Raw genomic sequence first — 5916 nt, forward strand, 5'->3', positions numbered from 1 at the left:
ATAGGTTTGATAGAATTCACTTGTAAATCCATCTGGCCCTGGAGATTTTTTTCTTTGGGAGCTCATTGATGGCTTGTTTAATTTCTTTTTCTGAAATGTGGTTATTTAAGTATTTTATTTCCTCTTCCATTAATCTGGGCAATTTATATTTTTGTAAGTATTCATCCATTTCACTAAGATTGTCAAGTTTATTGGCATACAGTTGGGCAAAATAACTCCTAATTATTATTTTGATTTCCCCTTCATTGGTGGTGAATTCACCCTTTTCATTTTTTATGCTGGTAATTTGGTTTTCTTCTTCTTTTTTTTTTTAAATTAAATTAACCAAAGGTTTTTCTATTTTATTGGTTTTTTCATCAAACCAGCTGTTTTATTTATTAGTTCAATAGTTTTCTTAATTTCAATTTTATTAATCTCTCCTTTGGTTTTCAGAATTTCTAATTTGGTATTTAATTGGGGACTTTCAGTTTGTTCTCTTTCTAGAAAGCTTTTTTAGTTGCATGCTCAATTCATTGATCTCTTCTTTCTCTATTTTATTCATGTAAGCATTTAGAGAAATAAAGTTTCCCCTAAGGACAGCTTTCACTGCATCCCGTAAAGTTTGGTGTTTTGTTTCATTATTGTCATTCTCTTGGATGAAGTAATTGATTGTTTCTGTTATTTGTTGTTTGACCCACTCATTCTTTAGGATTGGATTATTTAGTTTCCAATTAATTTTTAGTCTGTCTTTCCATGGCCCTTTATTACGTGTAATTTTTATTGCATCATCTGAAAAGGATGCATTTAATCTTTCTGCCTTTCTGCATTGGATTGTGTGATTTTTTTTATGTCCTAATACATGGTCACTTTTTTTGTGGGTGCCATATACCACCAAGAAAAAGGTATGTTCCTTTCTATCCCCATTCATTTTTCTCCAGAGGTCAACCATATCTAACTTTTCTAAAATTCTGTTCATCTCCTTAACTTCTTTCTATCAATTTTAAAGTATATCTTCAGAGAATTGCTAAAAAAAAATGCATAATTATTGTTTGATTAATTTTACATTAGAAGTATTAGTGCTTTGCTTTCATTGAATTTTAGGCTTTTCTTGGCCACATAGTTTGACACATAGACCACGTTGATTCTGATGTTTAGAAACAGAACTCATTTTCCAATGATTGTATATGAGTAATTATGGATACCAAAGCTCAGAGAAATAAATTTTGTTGCTATGTGAAACTAAATGGGAGAAAATTCATATTTTTGCCTTTCATATGAACTTTATTAAGCATTTATTGAGTATCTACTATGTTTAAGGCACCAGAGATGCAGTGACAAGAATGAAAAACTGTCCCTGTCCTTCATATTATCTTCATCAAAATTCACATTCATTTGTTTTAGAGGCTTAGTTACAACCTGTGGCAGAAGAACATCTTGTGAGATGGAACCAGTTAACTAACATTTACTCTGAAATACCGAGTTGCTAGTTTCTTGCTATGCAGAATGTTTTCCATTAGAAACAGGGTTTTCCTATTCTTCATAGGAATTTTTGATAGCTTTTGTTGATAGAGTAGCTGTGATGACTCTTAGGGCATGCAGATCATCCACAGTGGCACTGACATAGACACACAGGGAACAAGTTAAGTGATTCTGACAAGTTTCTGACCAATAATAGAATGTGAGAAGAAAGATAGTGACCAAAAATGAAACCAGTTTTTAAATAGCAGAGTTTTGCTTTAACCCCTTGGAAAGAATTAAAATTTATATCCAACAGAGTCTGGACTTTGTTTCAGATGAATTGAATGACTCAAAGGAGGACTGTTGAATATGATGCTACTTTCAATTGCTTTTGTGACTGTGGAACTGCATTAAATCTAATTTGTCGTATTAATTTTACTTATGTCTGCATCTGTTAATGTTATGTGTTTTCTTGTTTTAAAAAAGGCAAGTAGCTAAATGGTCAGGGGCATGGCAAGTATACTGACAGTTGGTTAGACACAAGCTTTTACATTGGGTCAGCAGAGAAAATAATTTCTAGAGCTCACTATGATTCAAGAAATAATACATGCTTTTGACAAGTATTTTAGAAGTCTTTTATGAGTCAGCTAATTGTTTTATCAGCTTGTAAACATTTTCTAGCACTTCTCATCACTGTATAATATAGGTTAAAGCAGTGAACCATGATCATGAGTTAATAACAAAATACCTATATTCTGTTGTTTTTGAAAAGCAGTTTAATGCTAACAGTTGTAGAATCCTACTGGCATTATCTTTTCCTTGTGATCTTCCCACTGCTGGCCTTCAGATAGACAAATGGACTTTATGTGTACTTGAGGACAAGATAAGACTGATTGGGCTTAAGTTAATTTGGTCATTCTACTATAGATCTGCAAATTATCATCTTTGTTGTATGGGGCACTGAAAAGTTAAATAACTTGGTCACACAGACAGTATGTGCCATCTTTGAACTAGTTACTATTTAATGCCATGTATCTTACAAACTGGTTTCCCTGGGCCATTGTGGAGTTAAATTTTATTATCTTTTTGGAGGTTTTAGCATTACACATTTGGTCCTGTTAAGTAACTTCACTTCAATTATTTGTTGATATAGGGAAGATAACAAATGCCTGGGTGGGATTCTCCCATTGACCAAATTGATTGTTGAATATTATAAGCACAGAAATGAAATATGTCATAAGTATAAGTACCTTGCAAATTCATTTAGTTTATTGGTCCATTATATTTTATCCTATATTTGTCACACATCTAGTATTAAACATGATTGAAGACATTTTAATACATTTCATTATAAATACAGCAGCACCGATTGTAGATAGTGCATATACACAACATAAACTTAACAGTAGAATGTTGACACATATCCTTCATATTCCCTCATTTCCTCCTCGTCATTATATTTACATCGCAGATGTCTGCAGAAACACTCCCCGCCACATACTCTTTACTCTAGTGATACTGGTTTCCTGGTTGCTCCACGAACAATACACACTATTTCTTGGCTCCAGGGTTTTTTTTTTCCTGGCTTTCCTTCATGCCTTCCTCTTCATCCCCATCTACTGACATCCCTGTCTTCCTTTAAGTCCCGTCTAAGATTCCATCTTTTATAGGAAGCCTTTCTGAGGCTCTCTTAATTCTGGTGTCTTCCTTCTCTTAATTATTTCCTATTTATCCTTTGTATAGTTTGCTTTGTGTACATTTGTTTGAAAGTTGTTTTCCTCCATTAGTTGTAAGCTGAGTGAGGGAGGTACTGTGTTTTACCACATTTTATGTCTCCAGAGCTTAGCACAGTGTCTAGCACGTAGTAGGTGCTTAATAAATATTTATTGATTAACTGATTGGATAGTCTCCCTCCTCGTCCCATGTCTTCTAGAACACTATACACACTAAAATAGTTATATATACAGTTCATCCCAACTATCTTTCCCCATTATGTACACTATAGAGTGTGAGTTCCATTCTTGCTTTCATCTTGAGATCCCATAGACCTCTTTTTTTTTTTTTTTAACCTATGAATAATGGCAAAGAATAAGCTTTATGTAGCCTCTGGCTTATTCTCCCACTTACGTCACATGAGTAGCTTGAGATCAGTAGCATAGAATGGTTAGGCTAAAGACTCCACAAGTTATGGGTGTGGAAATCAAACAATTTTTTGAATATGTCTTTTTTTTTTTTTTAACACTTGTGATAGACATTTTTTTTTCTCTTTTCTGTATATTGATTTTCAGACCCATGTATCCTAATTAAAAGAAAGACTGAGTCATTTTAATGATTGCTAGTTGAGGGCATAAACTGCCACCTGCAGTGTGCCTTCCTCATGTTGTAGGTAATGGCCTTCTCAAAGTTTTATTTGAGTCCTTAATAACATTCTGTGTTGTATAATGCTAACTGCTTGAGGGTGATCTAGAATGTGGAATGTACATTGTATCTCATGCTCCATGAGCCACTCTTAGACTGTTGGTGGTAAACGGGGATCCTTTATTGGAAGCTATAGAGTACAGAATTTCATGACAGTATATCAAGCATTCTGTTGCTTCCACCCCTCCTCAATAGTTGTTTCTGCTGTTACTCAGTGACTTGAGACTACAGCGCCAAATCCCAGGTTAGTACCAGTCAGCAGATCTTTATGCTTTCTATGGTGGGAATCTCCACATGCTCAGTCTTCCATCAAGTTGCAAATGTCTTCCCCTTTGGATTTTATGCCATGCCTAGGGCACATAATTAGTGCTTATTAAGTGGCTATTGATTGATTGATGGATTCTGGCGATGGCCATAATTAACCAGTGCAGTGCTAGTGATCTCTAGTCCTTGCATATTTTTCATCCCCTTTTCTGTGTTTTTTCTGCTTATGAGCTCTTCTTATAAGCAGCAGGGGACATCAGGTAGCCTCCTGCATTAACTTTTATCTAAGTCTTGTGAGTGTCTGGACCTTGGGCATCTCTTCTATACTGGTGAATTAATAGTGTCTATTAAAGTGGAATTCAGAACTAGTTAAGTAGCAGCTCCATTTAGTGCCTTCTTCACAAAGACCTTCCCAATATCTTTTTATTTTTAATGTCCTAGCTCTTTGCTTGTGAAGTCCTAGACCAGTGGTGTCAAACTCAAGAAGAAACAGATCCTTTCAACAGCATATCTTCTGTTTGTTACAACATAATAGTTATCTCATTTATACTTCCTGTCCCCTTCCCAGAGAGCCATCCCATATAGCAAATAATATTTTTAGAGAAGAAAATAAAATCAGCACAACTGATCCGATACAGTAAAAAAGAAGTCTGAAAACATGTGCAGTGTATAACACCAGAGGACTTTGAACCTCCACGAAGGGGTGGGTTAGAGGCGTTGTTTCTTATCTCTTCATTTGAATCCTTCTTGATCTTTATGATTTTGCTATATGAAGGTACTTTGTTCTTTCCATTTACATTGTTGCGATTACTGTGTACATTGTTCTCTTGTCTCTACTTACTTCACTCTGCATTAGTTAATATAGATCTTTCCACATTTCTCTCTATTCATCATACTCGTCATTTCTTATAGCACAGGTTCATTACATCCATATACCACAAGTTTTAGCCATTCCCCAGTTAATGGGAATCAACTTTTTTTCCAGTTCTTTACTGTCACAAAAAGTAGTGTTATAAATATTTTGGAGTATATGGGGACATTCTTATTGATGCCGTTGGGGTTTCTTGTTCAAAGGATATGAACGTTTTAGTCTCTTTGCATAATTCTAAAATGCTTTCCAAAGTGGTTGTATATTTCACAGTTCCACAAACAATTTATTAATGTGCCTGTCTACTCCTTTCAAATGACTGTTGTCATTTTTTGTCATTTTTGCCAACTTTCATGGTATGAGGTAAAACCTCAGAGCTCTTTTCATTTCCATTTTTCTTGTTACTAGTGACTTGGAGCATTGTTTCATATGGTTCTGAAAATTTTGCAGGTCTTCTTTTGAGGGCTTGTTTGTTCATATCCTTTAACTATTTATCTGTTGGGGATTGGCTGTTAGTCACATATATGTGTGCATGTGTGTGTATTTTTTTTTTAGCAAATAAATTTATTTATTTTTAGTTTTCAACATCTACTTCCACAAGATTTTGAGTTCCATATTTTCACCCTATCTCGTCCTTCACCCCATCTCGTCCCTCCCCCCACCCCAAGATGGCATGCATTCTGAATACCCCTTCCCCTAGTCTGCTTTCCATGCTATCTCTCCCTCCCTTTTCTTATCCTCTTCCCCTTCTATTTTCCTGTAGGGCAGGATAGAGTTCTGTACCCCATTTCCTGTATTTCTTATTTCCCAGTTGCATGTGAAAACTTTTTTTTTAAACATGTGTTTTTAAAACTTTGGGTTCCAAATCTTCTCCCTTCCTCCCTCCCCACCCACCCTCATTGAAAAGGCAAGCACCTCAATATAGTTTG

At 35.1% G+C, this 5916-nt stretch overlaps 1 protein-coding gene across 9 annotated transcripts in view; it reads left to right on the plus strand.

Annotated features, from left to right (window-relative positions):
* The window catches only part of RBM33 (RNA binding motif protein 33), a 182096-nt gene that overhangs the window by 61671 nt on the left and 114509 nt on the right, over positions 1-5916 (plus strand). The window lies entirely within an intron of this gene.

This window comes from Vombatus ursinus, unplaced genomic scaffold, assembly GCF_900497805.2.
Source record: "Vombatus ursinus unplaced genomic scaffold, bare-nosed wombat genome assembly UNPS02014852.1, whole genome shotgun sequence".
Taxonomy (NCBI): domain Eukaryota; kingdom Metazoa; phylum Chordata; class Mammalia; order Diprotodontia; family Vombatidae; genus Vombatus; species Vombatus ursinus.